At 40.1% G+C, this 17,532-nt stretch overlaps 1 protein-coding gene across 3 annotated transcripts in view; it reads left to right on the forward strand.

Annotated features, from left to right (window-relative positions):
• LOC100642295 (chondroadherin-like protein) overlaps positions 1 to 17,532 on the forward strand; it is a 168,527-nt gene that overhangs the window by 57,046 nt on the left and 93,949 nt on the right. For 2 of the 3 annotated variants that reach the window (XM_012315110.3, XM_048410959.1), the window contains one exon: positions 7,560 to 7,631. The exons of the other annotated variant lie outside the window; for it this stretch is intronic. The gene's annotated coding sequence lies outside the window, so the exon portion shown is untranslated. The remainder of the gene's footprint in view (positions 1 to 7,559; positions 7,632 to 17,532) is intronic. 3 annotated transcript variants of the gene reach the window in all.

Here is a 17,532-nt window from a genome sequence, read left to right on the forward strand (position 1 = left end):
TTGAAGCATTTTATTATTAGAAACACGAATAAAAAGCTACAATTTTGTCAAAATACGAGCCAAATGTTATGCAAATACTTTTGGTAATCGTCGTAATACGAATTCTCTCTCCCAAGTCATAAAATTCCGTGTCGGATAAAACTCGCCATAAACCCCGAAAAAGGACGCTTTTCCATGCAGGTAGCGGCGTGTATCGTAAATCGATAAGAGAAAAGTCAATTTTCCACGACCGCCCTGTCGAAGGCCTCGCATACGATGCGTATCGCGACTTCAGCGACGTTAAACAGCGTATACCGGGCCGTATATAACATTAAAGAGCGTAAACGGGTGAACGTATCCATCCTGTACGGTAAAACTTTCGATCGAAAATGCCACGGCTATTTGTAGCTTAACGAAACGATCGCCGATGTAACGAGGTTACGTAAAGCCCGTGCAGTATTAAACCGAATTTCCCCGGTGATAAACTATTCGCAAGATTAACGTGAAACGCGAACGAATCGATTGCTCGCAGCGCGCGAATCTCATTTAATAACTTAGACTTTCTAATGTAGAAGCGTAACTCTGGTCACGGGCAAAGCCATGGCGCAAACAAAACCAAAGAATACCTTGGTATCGCGTTACTATTACACGTTCTTTTCCTTCGGAACGGTCTACTGATCGTCGCATACAATGCGACCGTAACGTTAACTCTTCTAGCTCTATTCGCTAGTTTAACGAGCGTGGCTCTCCTTCGGGAGCGAAACAGGGCATTTCCGTGATGGCGCTCTCCATGGAAACACGCCGACCTTATCTCAGCTGTAATTCAGCACGGTCGTTGCGTGAACTGGCGATCACGTGAAAGAAACGCAGGGCCAGAAAGTTCTCGAGTAATATCTCCGACACTATGCTGCCACGAAAGAAAAAAGAAAAGCGGCGGGGGAAGTTTGTTTTCCAGTCTGGTGACGGTGAGTTCTCGTTGTTTGAATAAGGGACTTGGAAATGGAAATTTGGAAGCAAGGATAGAGCGAAACGATTGGTTTCGATCAAGTTTCTGGTCGTTTGAACGAGGAACTTCGTAAGTGGAAATTTAGAAGCGAGAGTAGACCGAGATTGGTTGATTTAGGTTTCCCGAAGTTCCCTCAAGCGAGTCACGATAAGTGGAAATTGCATTTTGATTTTAATTTGCATCCTGCGACCATTACACAGACAGAGTTAGATATCAGTCTAGCAGACTTAGATATTCATCAATCGCGTCATTGGATGTAACAGCGAGACACTTCGGTATTCCGGTGTACGAGCATCGTCAGCCTCGAAGAATAATTCAGACTACCCTGACCGCTACGTGGAATCAAACTGCCACGGGTACCGTTAGGCTCCATTCCCGCCCAAGGACGCTAAAGCAACCACAGAGATCCTCTCTCGATACTCGAAACCTTACTTGATCGAACATCCCCTTGGTTGCACGAGGCCCTGACGCGGTTGTAAGCGAAGAGCTAATTTGGACAGAAGGTCGTACGTCTACGTTAAGCTACCAGCGAAACCGTAACACGTTCGAGGACGGATGCTCCTTGTCTAAACGCTGACTCGTTCGTATCCGATTGCTGGTTCAGCTGTGGCACGTTTTTCGGTGTGGCGCACGCGACCAAGGAAATCCGGAAACGAACGTGGTCGGTTCGCAGCGAGGGTTATAGTGCTACAGGTGTGCTACTAGCCTTGGTGGTTCCTTTACGGCGTCCTTCGCTCCTCCAAATTGCTCGACCTCCTTCGCAACCGTGTAATCCAATTGTTACGAATTAACTCGTGGAGCATGGCAAGCTTCGAACAGTTGCTCGAATTTCATCGAAGGAAGGCCACGTACCATCTGAACGACCCACTCGTTTCGCCTTTTCTACCTGCTAAGACGTTGGCTATAGTTCATTTCGAGCTGGCTTTACGAGACGGTGGTTCTTTGTAATCGTATATACTGGGTGCGACCGAATAACACGTGCAAGCGGGCACGAGGCGAAAAAATACGAACAAAATGCGCAATAAATTTGTTTCTTCGAGCATTTGTTTCTTGTTTATTCGGCAACACCCTGTATATTTAATGTTGTAATCGTACGGTCGATGGTTGATCTCCGTGTTTCGATGAATCTTTGATCCGCGTCGGTTGATTTCCGCACACCCAATTTGAGGCTTCTCTACCCTTTGACGGGTTGAATCGAAAAATATCAGCTTCAAAGCGCGGAGATCTAGTGATTTCTAAAAATTAGTACGAAAGTTTATACGTATGAGAATACAGTTTACTGGAACACACGTGTTGACTTATGTACATCGCCGGCAGCTTGATTAACAAAGTGAAATTAGCGCTAGTATCGAACTAGGTTTCATTAATGTTATTAAGGAAGATATCGTTGTCGGACAGATACGATCAAATAAGAGAGAGGTTGGTATATTAGCAAAGTCTATATGACGTCCATGTAAACCGTACAATATACATAAACTTCGCGTAGGAGTGAAACATACGTTAACGATTATTAACGATGAACAAATATGGCATGAAACTATAGAATGAACCAGGGGAGTGCACACTTGCAAATGTAATTGCGAGGAGAAAAATAGTCGACGAAGTGAATAACTTCTATAAATTTTAATTATGATTTCAGAGAGCGAACGCTGTACGCAAAAATTGCATCGATTAAATCCAATTATTATCCGTAATACACACGTAAATTTAAAAATAACCTTCCCTGTGCCTTAGAGCTAGCATTTTCGAGCTCTGTCGTATTATTACAAATAAAAGTCACCTAAAACGAAAAACGAATTTCAAGTCAATCGACTTTGCTAGTTTCAAAAGTCGCGAATAATCGAGTCAGATGTGCAAGAATTCGCTTCCTTTCTATTTCGGTTTCAAGCTACCCTGAAACGAGCCGAACTACTTTGGACACTTGGTTTCAAAGGTAGTTCTTTGTTTCTAGGTCACGGCTAATTGGATAACGGGCATAATTACCGTATGATGCGTCGGCGAACGAGTCGTTATACACGAACGACACGGCAACCAGCTTGCGCAAATTGCCGTCGAATTGTACGAACGATTCGCAGTGAATCGCGTTTTATTCGTCGGCGATGGCGATCGACGTAGAACGAAGCAGCAATCGAAGAAAATATTGGTCTCTCGTCGTTTAATATGCGCGTCGAGCTGACGCTAGGAAGACTTTGTCGTTGGTTATTTATCGCCACGAAAAACGACACGAATGGATTGCTGTACGATGTATTTGAGAATCCTAAAATTCTTGCGCGGAGTTGCTCGACTTCCTGTGTCCTTGGTGATTTACAGCCATGGGACTCGATTCTACTAATTCCTCCGTTATCCATGATACGACTCTGTTTCATTTATTTCTTTCTCCTCATTTCTGCTTTCTTTGCTCGTGCTGGATCTTCCAGTCGGATTGCTTTCAAATTAGCCCGATACGATTACGACAGAGTCTCGTCACGGTGTCGATAAAATTTCAGCAAATTTCGTACAACGCGGATAATATATTCGTAAAAATATTCCGCGCCAAGTATTCGAATAGCTTTCGCGATGCCGTGTGAACGACGTGATTCACGAATATCCTGGAAATTTTCTACCGCAACGTTTGCGCTACGATTCGTTTTATTAAGTCATTAAAACCGGGTCGGGACGCGTACGAATAATAATAATGACAAAGAGTTGAAAAATTCGCGAGTGCGAGTTACGCGCTCAACATTTGTCATAATTAACACGAGGTTAAACCCGTGTAACATACATATAATAGAAGCATCCCATCAGAGATACCACGTGCGTTCCGTAAAAATTCCGACCGAACTTTACGCAACGTTTTGTCCGCGCGGAATATAAATGAGACTGGCCGCTGTAAATTGAACAGCTTTAATCCGCTTAGGAAGTATCGGAAAAGCGCGGACCTCGATTTAGTCACGTACGTAAAAATATCGAGAACTTGCCGGCGACGGGGGTGAAATTATTTCCTACCCTTTGAAAAAATCCCCGTGGACCGCGGAAGGGCAGATTTAACGAGAAAAAAAATCAACTCACATTCGTACGTGAAACGCGATCACGCTCTTTCAAATAATGTTACACGGACCTTCGACGAACGTTCGCACGCTCGACGACAATCTCTTCTCTTCTCGACGTCTCCCTTTGGCGATGTTCCCATCGTTGTTTTCCAATTCGCCGGCGAAAAAACCCGTGAATTTTTCGACGCTCTATAAATAATACGTATTGTCTGGTTGTTTTTACGTTAAACCGCATCTGCCACCAAGGCTTCCGGCGTTATTTTCCCCTGCTGTGTATCAGGCAGCCGTTTTTCTCCATTGTCACTCAAAGAAGCGACAAAATCCGAGACCGTGTTTCGAGCTCGTTTCATTTACAGGCCAACTCTATGGAAAATGCATTTGCATCTCCGGTGTTCCAGAAGACGTCACCGGTTATTTAAAATACGCTGATCTACAGGGCGTTTATCGTACATACTTCGGGGCCGTGCGGTTTTCCCGTAACAGAATCTATTTTTGTAATGAAAATACTCTTGTATTTCAAATTGAAATGTTGATTATCGAATATGAGCTTATCGTATGGAGCTTCTATTTTAAGGTAGTATTTCCAACAAACATCGATTTAAATTACAAATGTTTAGATATTTAAAAAAAAAAAAAAAACACGCGTTTATATCGATGCCGGTGGAATATTTAGAAAATACAGAACCGTCTATCGTTTGAATAAGGATATTATCAATTTCACGAAAATATAGGAAACGATTGAATCGTGTTTAAAAGTAAAAAATAAATCCTTTCGAGGACGAGCAAAACATTCGATAAATCAAGAGTCACCGCTTAAATAAAAATAATTCCACTGAAATGCAATTCAAGGACTTCCGATATCCGAAAGGAGAGACTCGATAGACTATTAAGAGATTATTGCTTATTATTAAAATTAATAGATTATTAATATTTATAGATTATATCAAAAGTGGATATTACGTCCATATTTAATATCGCGTTGATGATTCTGGCTCGTGAGACTGGATGTCGGCAATACGAGAATAGCAAGTGGAGTATTTGTGATAAATCATACGTATGGAATCGCTTATGAAGCAATTAAATCCATTCGATGAAATTTAAACTCCGATCTGAGCATTTCGAGGAGGTTTGCTCGAAGTTCGCCTTCGTCGAGGTATCGATCATTCAGTGGCGAACAATCGTTTCCTGTTTTCGTAGTCTGCGTGCATTACGCATAAATTAATGCGTTAGTGGGCGTTGAATTTTCTCGCTGGAATAATTATACGAGATGCGTTTGATTAAACGAGTCAAGGATTACGCTTTTGTCCGATTATAGAATTATATCGGATCGATTTTTCATTTGCCAATTATCGTTACGCACATGTGCCAAAGTTCAGCTTATGCTCGTTTCGCGTTACATTATGTCGATAATTTTTGTACGAATTCATTTGATAAGATGATATACGCTTCAATAGCGATAACAGTCCTGTTTTAATGACGTTCATTTCATACGTAACGTCGCAATTACGATCGTATTACTTCCGATACGTGCTCGTAATTCCCCGCAATTTCATTGTCCGACGAGGTAAATATAACGGCACAGTTACGCGAACTGCCATCAAGGTTAACCTAACCGAAAATGATAGTCGCCGTTTATAACGATCAGTTAAATTGAAATTTCTCGAAATCCTGGTTACCAGATTCTATCGGTTTGCTGGCGTTCGAAAAACGAGGGAAAAGACGAATGGATCGAAGCGAACGTGTAAATTACGTTTCCACAAACTTTTGGTCGCAGATAACAGCCAAATATTCTGCAATTTATTCAAAAATTTACTATACTGTAATGGCATAACATAGTTGCCCGTACTGTTAATCCATTTTTCTCGATCTCCTCTTTTTTCGCTTTTACCGAATACGTACGTGTTTTCGTACATATATCTTGCACAAGGTATGAACATTTTTGCGCTTTTGAATCTAGACGATTGTTTTCAACGATGTTGTGATCAGAACAGCGAAAGAATGAAAATGTGGATGGCGTTTCACAGTCGAATCGGCGGTATATCTTTGAAATAGCGTACAAACGAAAGGACCGCGTGGCTGTGTTTTCAACGCGATTAACGCGGGCTTAATTGCTTCGATCGTATTGTTAATCCGATTCACGAAATTCCTGGTGGCTTAATTGCTAGCAGTTGTAGGGCACGGACGTTAACATGCCACGGATGTACCCAGCCAGTACGAGATTGCAATTAACGCGCGGCTGTTCTTCGAATTTGTCGCTAAGAAAATCGAAGTTGATCGTTTTGATAAACCGTTTCAAAAATACGATCTAGCTATTGCCTGGTTACTAACGAATATAGAGATTAGGTCAAATTTATTTTTCGCCGACCAGTTATTACATAAGTTGCAATTAAATTTAACTTCATTAAAATATAATTCTATCAATTTATAATATGTGTTTGCAATCTATGTTAATGTTATTATGGTGGATGATTGAAGTTGTCCAGTTGAATTTAGGTAAAATTGACACTCCAGTTATTACTGCTGAAATATGCATTTATCGAGTGGTACATAGTAATTTATTTATGATTTATGTTAACGTTATTACCGAATGATTAAAGTTTGCTTTTTCGAATTTGTTTAAAATTATTTACTAATGGATTTAATCTTTCAAGATTCCACTTATCCATATATATATATATATATAGATATATTTCGTTGTAAAATAATTACGTGGTAATCGAATTAATGAAATGTCTGCAAATCGACCAGTCGCCAGTTTTATTCGTGATATTTAATTCATTCTCCGAAATGGCCTCCTAACTGTCCCAAGAAATAAATATATAATACCGGCGTAATGGAGAAATGTTTCTATCGATAATGTAATTTGCACGGATACACGATTCGTTTAATTAGACTGAGATATAGAATAACGTAGACACAATTGTTTAAGTTTAAATAAAAGAATCGCGTGTCTGTACAAATTAAGTAAACGATGGAAATATTTCTTCATTAAGCAAGCAATACTTTATTCACGATGTTTAATTCACTCTCCGGATTGATCTCTGAATTAATAACATACGAAAATCTCGTTTGTTTTTCTCTTTTTTAATTCATCGAACATCTATTTCCTCTTCGGGCATAAAATGCTGCTCCATTTCGTCAAATAATTTCATCGAATCGTACCTTCTATTCACAAGCTCCAAGTAATTCTCATCGAAGTGAAACCCAAGAAACGGAAAGAAACAAAAAGTAGATAAATCTACGACAATTAATAACGTACCATTGATTCGACCGATCGTTAATCATCGCTGGTTTCCACAACGATAAGAGAGAAAATAGATAAATAAAGGTGGAGCATAAAGGTAGAATTGCATCGAAGAACAGCGCGGTATTCGAGTATCATAGAGTTGGCGTTGGTATCGGTTTGTGTATGGATTATACATCGCGTCGAGCAGCCACTCGACGAAGGAGCTTTTTCATGGCCGTTCCTTTTCATCGTCGATGACATAAATCAAATTCAGCACAGTATTCCATACACTCACACGGCGTTCGTTTCTTTTTTTCAGGTACGTACGGTGCGCGTCAGTGAACTGTTCGCGAGGGTATTCCGCTAATTGGCTACAACCGATCACGGTTCGGTAAGTAAACATTATTTCGAAAGATGGCAAAAATTCGCTGGTCCCGCGAACGCAAGAAACGATGCTGCCTCGTGTATCGTTTCCCAACGAGTATCATTGAAATTCTGTTACACGTGTAAAATCGATATTGTTCGTTCTTCAGATGCATCGAATGTATCGAGAAGAACTCTGCTTCGGCTTTTCAACGATCGAAACATTAACGAAGCTGATACTTGAACGAATAAATAGAATTAAATTCGAATTGTATTAACGTAGAAAATAGGTAAAAACGTTCAGATTATGCCGATAGTCAGATATTTCGTCTATTGTACGACGTTCTGCGAACGTAAAACTTTGATATCTCTCGGCCAGTTTCTTCGACTAACTGCGAGCTTCTTATTCATGTGAGCTATCGTTTGCCTCTGGGGAAATCTTTACGTCATCGTCGTAGTAGTTTATTTATTTATTTTTCAGGAATCTCATTCCCTTCGGAAATGACGTTTTAGACAACTGGTCGATTAAGGAAATTAATAGATCCTAGCTGTTACATCTTTCGGATATCCTAACACAAAAAATATTGAAACGTTCTCGCTACAAGCAAAATCGTTATATTCCTTCCTCGGCAGCCAATTATGCAAATTTTTATAAAACCTCGACATCGTAAGAATATAATCTCGGATAGATTAATACTTTCAAATCGTTCTTTAGAATCGCGCGTATTACCTATCAGTGTCATTTTATCTGGACAACACTCGCTAGCAGGATGAAAAATGGCTCGATACCACGATATTCAAGGCCGTCCTTCGATAACAATACGGCTGAGCAAGAAAAAGTATGTACTTGGGTATTTATATTATAGTAAGGTCGAAGAGTACGACGACCGACGGTGGTCGAACCATTTAATGCGAGTTCCGGCTGTTGCATTCCAGCTAATAAAAAAAAAAAAAGAAAAAAAAATCGGTAAACGTGGCGTGACAGTGGGTGGAGCTTCCGGTCTGGTCGTAAATCTTATTTCGTGACAATTAGAGGCTCGACACGATGGTTCGAATAACTTTCGCAAATGTAATAAAATGTTACCGTCGCGTTCTACTCTGCTTCGTGCACCGCGTTTACCAATTTTCGATTTTCGCCATTCCTTTCCATATTCACGTGCTTTCGTTCGGTTATTTCATCACGACACTGCTCCCGTGCTCGTAACTGGCAATTAATATGGCTTACAACTTCTCTACACTTGCCACGCGAATTATTAAATTGTTCAACAAAGAGAAACACAAAGGAGCAAAGAGAAATAAATACTTTAAAAGTTTTCATTCTCTGCCGTTTCTTTCAATATCTCTAAACAGTTAATTTTGGAATATTCAAGATTTTAGATACCTGATGTACCAATAAATTTCCTTTCATCTAACAGGTCACAAATTTTTCTACTTTCCGCCTACTCGAAAGCGTTGCAAGAAATCGGCGACAAATTTTCTAGTTTATCGGATGTGAACGATCGTCATTCTGTATTTATAATATAAGACACAGGAATTAGAGAAAGAACGTATCGCGACAGAAATTCATTGCACGACGTAATAATTACTCCTCTCTTTTCACCTTTTTTCCCTCTACACGATTTATTATCCAGTTATAATCGCATTTGACGTAGTTGCTTTGCACTGTCAAGCGTTAACGAATAACGATTAATTACTATTAACGGAGAGCCTCGTAAATCATCCGACGCAGTCATGCCCTCGTTGCGTTCATCTGACTACATGAAATAACCATTTATATCCTCAACGACTCGAGAAAGTGTCGTTGGATCCTGTAAAACAAAAGCGAAACAACGCTGTGATTTCGAAAATGCAGCTGTCGGAACAGATTCGCGATTATTTACGTTGAACGACGATAACTCTTCATCCGCGCGATGTAGATTACACGGTAAATATTTTTCGACAAACTCGCGAATTATTGCAATCGATACGTTTTCTGTTTCTTTTAGCGAAATGGTTACGTTACTCGCGCTGCATGTATCGTATGTTACGTTGGTCGTGAAAATATCTGATCGTTTGAGTATTTTCTACCTCTTGTTAATTTTTAATCTCCAAGTAGCATCGTTGGATCATAGATAACGACACCCACGTAGGTTACGTCGTAAACGTTATTAACGATCTTACCCGTGCAATATAAATTGCAAATTAAAACGAAACCCCTTCGAGATTTCAGAATTACTCGAGTCTGTACATCCTTTTTTGCTTCTAAACGCACGGATCGTCGCTGCAAAGTAGAACGTACGTCTGTCAAAAGTAAATTTCGTGTTTTCCTTTCATTGATACGCGTATAATACGAAAAATATTGTGAACGTGTGACGAATCGCGGTTCGAAAAAAGATTTTGTTTCTGAACTTTGTAAAGTGAAGATTCGCTTTGTTTACTCCGTAAGAGAAAAAGAAGGATTAATTTATCGATTCGACTTATGCGTGACCCACTTCTAACAATAAATAAAGAGCGAATAAAAATCTATTTAAGTAGATGTACGATGTAATTAGACGTTCGTTCGAGCAGACTCGTGCAAACATTTAGACTCAAGGTTCCCTCAACTTCATAATTCTTTGTCTAAGAGCAATTTGCGAAATAACTTCTTCTCTAAGTTTTTGCTTTCATTTCGTGCCCCGGTATTTACGGAGAAAGTCGTAGTGCAATTCTTCGTTCCGTCTCGTGTGCTCCACTGTACTTGCTTACGTGGAAGTTTACGGTCAGTTCAGTAGTAACAGTCAACGTATCTTCCAACGAAATCGTGATCACACATAAAGGAAGTTATTTGCGTGCGAACGATGTAATATCCGTGTAATATCGTGAGGAATTCGCGACAAAATTACGACGAAAATATATTTATGTTTATCATGCAAAGAGAAAAAGCCCACGCAAAATCTGAAAGTACATGTCTGTTACTTCCTACGCATTCGGCACGAAACGCAACTCAATTTCCTTCGAATTTATCCACTGTCAGAACTTAATATAAACCGAGAAAATAATTTTAATCGCGTCTATGGTTTACTTCAAAATTAATAAAGATCGGGTTATTGACACTTTGACTGTCACGGTGGTTATCGGTTATCCGAGTTCCATTTATAAATTTATTATATTTACTCTAACGTTTGTACAATTTTTAGAGCGATTGGGACGAGATAAATTTCGCGAAACGAAAGATTTGGATAGCATTGTCGGAGAAACGTGTGAAAATATTTTGGAAAAATTGAATATTACGCTGTAGTATATTTCGATCTGTCGCGACTCCCAAGATAAAATATGTAAAATTCGCGTAGCAGCCAACGTGTTAGTAACCTGCCAATCTTTCAAGGTATTTGTGGCGCGACAATATCCCTCGAAAGTAAAATACGATGAGCCTCGAAAGCCACGTCGTTCGCGCACGTCTATTCCCTCTCCGGAAAGAAATTCCTTCGCTGTTTCCACTCTCTACACGCTCACGCTGACAAAGAATTCTGGAATGGATAGAACGACAACTTCACGTTATATTAATACCTCAACGACATTTTCCATGCCAAAATTACCGATATTAAATACTTCGCGTTAGCTTTGCTCGAACACGGTGAGATGTCAGAGTTGAATTTTTAAAAAGAAGACGTTCTTCCAGCAATTTTACACGACATATTGGCTTCCTAACAACTTTGCAAGAACGGTTTTTCCGTAATTAATCAAAAAGTCATTTTTCCAACGGTTTACTATAAGCATTACGTATACGGGCAAACTTTCAACGTTGAAGATAAATGGCTGCATTTCTGTACGACTAGGCTCTTTGAAAATTGAATTATACTGCAAATACGTTGAATTTAATGATATATTCGGTTGGCAACTAAGTGGCTGCGGATTTTGCCATTACCACCTAATGACAAAATCCGCAATCACTTAGTTGCCAGTCCAATATTTCCTTAAAAGTCTCTCGTCTTTCGTCAAAGTCGAAGTATCGTAGCATTAAAGATGAGAAAGAAAACCAGAAAAAGGGAAGTATCTGACTTTGTTTACAGGTTAATACCTAGCTAATTAATTCCGCTTTGTCTTTCTCGACAAAATTTCAAAGTAGAATATTCGCCGGTACTTTCCGCGCGTATAACGCCAATTTTACAGTATTAACCGACCATTTCTGTATCACGATAAGGAGGGAAGTTCTGAAAGCTTCGGAGCTTAGTTCGGATAGCGGATGGACTTAGAAGGAAGAAGCTGCTTGGTAGAAAATTTGCCAGGCAAAGATAAAGTAAGGTCGTAGGTAGCCAGTGGCTGAGCGATTTCGAGAATTAATTTTCTTGAACTGCTACAAGGTAATATTCTCTTCTCGTCTTAATCGAAAGATTGGCCAGAGTCAAAACCGCTTGTACCTCAGCGCATTCACCTCTGCTCGGAATTTCGTCTGTTTTTCGACATCGCCGCTTTTTTAAATGATACTAAGCGAGATTAATTGCTCGCTGCGATCATTTACGGTTAGTCATAAGCGTGACAAATTTGAGGAAATAAGATTGAGATTAAACGGGCTCGAGTGTCTTTTATCAGCGATAGCGATTGTTTGTAGTTGTTTATTATCGCTGATAGACGGCTAAAATGAAGATAAAGAGAGAAACAGAGATCGGGCAAACACGAATTATTTGTAGAAAAATTTCTTGCGGAATGAACGTTTTCTCTACAGAAAACAATTATCGGTGATCAAACAATCGATTATAAACAAATTAAAACAACATTCGAAAAATTGTACGATACTCGAAGGGAAAGAGAACACGAGGATGTGAAGTAACAAAAGACGATTAATTATACAAAGCAAATTATCCTCGAGTATCCTGGCGAATGCACAGTGAATTTCACCGGGAATTTCATTTTGTTCGGACAAAAGTCTGCCGGACGAGGAGCAGTAACGAGTATTATTTTGTTTTAATATTCTAATTAACGGAGCTTATTTGGCGCGACTGCCGCGTATTCGAAATCGCGCAACTTCCAAACCATCGGAAATACGATAGCGTACAGGAGAAAGCTCTTTACTCGTGACTTTCGACGTGGCATCTGAAATCGATCAAGCGTGTTGAACTCAGGATCCCAGATTAATGGGTTAAATGATTTCTCTTCGATTTGTGCAACGTAACGGAAGGAATTGTATTTTCTTCTTGAACGATAGTATTGGCATACGGTACTACAGGTACTGACACGTGTTACTTCCTGCTCCACGTCTACATGTGTATAACGATCGCCGTAGAATCGGTGGAAATCGAGAATTCAGAATACAATAGGTAGAACGTAACGAGATGTGAACATTGGCGATTGGTCAGTCGGTAAAGTAGGCGCAAATAGTCGTGGCAGAGGAACAACATAGATAGGCAAAACTCTAGTCGAAGCAGAATGAACAGGTTACAGGCGAAAAAGAAAAACACGACCTAAGACAGGACGAAAAAATCGATCAGAGATTAGCTCTGTTTCGCTGTAACGTCTACGGCTGAATGTTTATGCCGTTAAAACTAGCTTATTTTTAATTCGTTTTATTTGTTAGTTCGTATCTATCAACCGATTTTACGATTTTGCGAGTTTCCTTCGTCTGGGTGTGTTGTTAAACAGCTGCTCATGGAATTGGTATAGTACAGTCGTAATAAAATCAGGATAAGAGTGTAGTGAATTTTTAATTCGTCACTCGCATTAAAATATGTACAACGTTATATCGTAGAACTCTATTTATATAAAGTTGGTCTGTTTGGACGATACTTTAATTATTGCCCGAACAAATAAACTCCTACTGGTTGAATAATTTTGGAAAAATGATTATCTCGTACAAAGACCATGGGTGAAAAATACTTTATCATTCGATACAACGTCGATCAATCCCATTTCATCAGATCTGTCTTTTAATATGATTTTCAGACTAAATATATATTCTTGCTGATTCTTTTAACTCAATATCGCGAATCATATTGGAATCATTTAAAATACATCCAATCGAATAACGTCGAATATATCGATCATCGTAACATCAGATATGCTTTTTCCGAGCTTCTCTTTCGCAAACGTACACACGTTTTTTAAAACTTCATTTTAGAAATCTCCCTCGGTTCAATCGCCATATTAAAATACTATATTTTAAAAAATTGAAGAATATCAACTCCAAGTGTATAATTTGTCCTGCGAAGGATTCGTATAAATCGAGTTCAACTAGACAAACAACAATTCCAAGCTTCATGGGCAATTCAAATCGTTTCGTTCCTCGAAACATCGGTTAAAGAAATTTGACCAACGCTGTGCGTATGCAGAACACTAGAATTATTTCGCGGTCGATTTATCGAATAAACTGGACCAAAGGAAAAATAAATAAACGAACGCGACGACGTGGATTCTCCATTAGTTTAGTCGATCCTTGATCCTTGCATCTTAGCGTCGTCGGCAGGGTTGATTTCGTGTCGTACCGCAACAGGCGAATCTATTTTCGCCAGCGGATCCGTGCAGGGTGCTGGCGCTTTGTCTAGCGCTTGGCCAGTATGCGGACGTGTCACCTAACGATAGTTAATTATCATTAACGCGCAGCATAATGCACGCGCGACTATAATCTCATTATGAGAGCATTTCGCCGGCGAATGCGTTTTCATGCAGTCAGAGCCAGCATGCGATCCGTGATACCGTCGAACCAGTGTCCGACACGAATCCAGGGCACGCGCGTACCCCTTCCTAAGTGACGTGTATGGGATTGTGATTTAAATATACGGTCAGCCACTTCAAAAGGTAACTACCTCATAAATTTGAAGCTTTATGAAGCTGTGTAACTGGTTATCCGCCGACAGTCGTGCAACAATATCGTCTGACTTTAGTCAAACTAAGTTTGCCTGGTGCGTGTCGCGGTTACGGCGCGATCGCCAACGTGTCACCGACCACAAAATATGATTTCGGGTAAATTCACACCTAGTCGAGTTTGCTTTTTTTTCTTTTTCTTTTTCTTTTTTTTTGTGGTATGGCTTTCTGAGAGGGAATTTTATTTTCACGGTTCTTGCTGGTGTTCGAGAACAGGCCACCATCGGTTCTTCGTTTGCTCGTCATCTGCTCGCGAACGTGTTCCTTTTCCGAGCGTATCACGCGTATACTGTGTACGAGACGTTTTGAAATTTCGTTAGCATTATCGCGAGACTAGATTCTATTGTACGTTATATCGGTGAAATTTACGAGCAACGGCTGGCAATTGCACGTTCGATCAGTGTGCACTTCCTTTGGTATTTCACGCAACTGTCATTATGTGTTCGAGCCAAACTTCTTATACGTTTAAATGGCAAAGTAAGCGTGTGAGAAAATGCGAGAAAGTAGTTGGAATTATTTAAATTATCGTTGCGATTTTATTACGATTAAATTACCATCGAACATTCCTTGAAATTTTATTACTAAGAATAACTTGGGTTACTCCGAAGGTTAGATTTGCTGAAAGTTGGAAAGTTAGTTTTCGTGCGTTCGAGTAAAATAGTTTGCATTAATCAAACGTAATATCGTCGAGGGCTTTGTAGCACAGAAACGTCCGGTTCTCGTTTGATCGCCGGAGTTAAGTTACATCGAATACGGTTAGTGCTTGGTGCTAACCGTAGCACTGGCCAACTTCTGGACAGTGCTCAGACTAGATAGAAACTCTGAGTGTTATTAACGTCGATAGCGTGCGGTTCTCCTAAAACTCTAAGTCCATGGCTAATGACCATATAGAAGCAAGCTGATATTGACCATAATCCTTACATTCTCTCAACACTCTACAACTGCTAACATCTTCAATCTACGTAGTTACGATTCTACCCTGGCTGCAGGGATAACTACGTTTCATCGTGAAATTCGTATTACTATACATCTCAATTGAATCGTCGAATTTACATTACCGTAGAAATGTTGAGTCGAAGATAGATTTTCATTCGAAAAACGTTAAATAGCATAACGATAACGACGTATATGAAATTCTATTTTTACTTGCTTTCGAAAAGCTATTAATTATTATTCCTGCTTCCCCTTCGTAGTATTAAAAATATTGCTTGTCATAAAACTAAAATACCATTTGCGTTAATAATTCGGTTCTAACACGTTGCTTTAATTTTCTACAATGTGGTAATAAAATACCGTTCTTTAGTCATAAAATGGCATTAAAGTAAAAAAATCACGTCTTTTAATATTTTTTTAATTAAAACTCGGTCGCTATGCGTCAACGTGCTTCATACTATCCTCGTTTAGATGTTTTTTCGTACTGCGGATGAACTCGCGCGGATGTACTCGTCGGAAGTTTATGAATTTAACAGAAGCAGCGCTTCATATCTTCCTCCGCCGAAAATTACTCGATTTTAAGCCCGTAAAAGGAATCGCGTTGCAAGATAGAAAGAGGAAATTTCGAAATGTTTCGCTAATCAATGCAATTGCCCGAGTTTGCAAGTCACGAACATGGATCTTTTCGACTTTACGTTCTCGAATGCAGCAAACACGATTTCCAAACCGTAAAATCGATGCTAACGACACCGGCTCGTAAAGTCTGATAGCAACGATGTCTCTCGTGTCGGCGCCATTAAGCAACTCACCTTATGGAATTCGACATTGATGACTTGCTAATTTCGCTAACATTTCACCTTTCAAGTTTTAGAAGAATCTTCTTACGACTATCTGTCATGTAATCCTGGCTTTACCGAAGCTAACAAAGCTTCAACGAATGAATATAACGCAACATGTAAAACAAACAAGCTTGAAAGAAGAAGAAAAAAGGCGAACCCAAGCAACTCCCAATGGCAATGGGGAGAGCAAAAGCTAGCGGGGAGTCTCGAATTCCCCCCATCTTTCTTGTCTCCCATATTTCTCTTTCTCCCCGGGGGGAAAAAAAGCGATTCTTCATTTTCAGCGACGTTCGTGTCGGGAGTTCCTTCCATCGAACCGTCCGATATATACGGACCAGGAGGAGAGAACCTCGTAAGCACTTCCGCTTCTTCACCGTCGAAAAATAAGAAATAAGGGCGGGAAAAGGAGATAAAAGAGGGAAAGAAGAAAGAGCTCGTATCCATTCGAGGAGTTTCTTTCACCATAAATAAGGAACGGAATCGAGGAAATAAATGCTCGGAATGATGTCCGAAACAATTTCGTGGCGATTCTATTTTGCCTTCACTTTCGTGGCGATTCTATTTCGCCTTCCCTTTCGTGGCGATTCTATTTCGCCTTCACTTTCGTAGCGATTCTATTTTGCCTTTCCTTTCGTGGCTCCTTCGGCAATTCCTGTCGCAGTTCCGCCATTCCTCACAGGACGGCCGAATCGTATTTTCGAGCCGGACAATACACGAGAACGAAATACGTAAGTGGTACTTACACGGTACGCATGCATTCGCACACGCGAGCCATCGCGCATTCCGGAAACAGGATCGAACGCTCCCTTTTCCGTTTCTGCTTCGAACAATTCCAACAGAATTGCCTGCCGTAGGATTCGCTGTTCCTTCGTCACTGCCTTCCGTCCCGATTTACCGTAAACACATTCGGCGAATTCTGCTTTCTCGATTTCCCGCTTAATGGGATTAAAGGTGGACTATAGGGAGAATTCTAATATCGTAAGATAATTCGATCGAACGATCGGGGCAGTTTCATCATGGGAATACCGTGGTTTGGTTTCTGCCAAATGATTTATAGCCGAAGTTTATCGCTTGGGGTATTTCTGGAGCGAAGAAGAGGCTTATTGGAAGAGGAAATGTTCGTAGCTGCGGTAAGGCACGTCGTACTTTGCTGCTTTATGTGACGAGTAATGGGGATTGTCATAGTTAGAAGAGAGATAGCATGATAGAATGACCGTTAAGACCAAGAAACGTGATAGTCTTCCTTAGTCGTAAAGCGGAAAAGCCTTATTCTCATTTTTAGACGTGCCGGGCGCGTACATAGACGGTAAAGGAATCTCGAAAACGTCCCACGAAGTTACAATT

The sequence above is a fragment of the Bombus terrestris genome, chromosome 12 (genome assembly GCF_910591885.1).
Source record: "Bombus terrestris chromosome 12, iyBomTerr1.2, whole genome shotgun sequence".
Taxonomy (NCBI): Eukaryota; Metazoa; Arthropoda; class Insecta; order Hymenoptera; family Apidae; genus Bombus; species Bombus terrestris.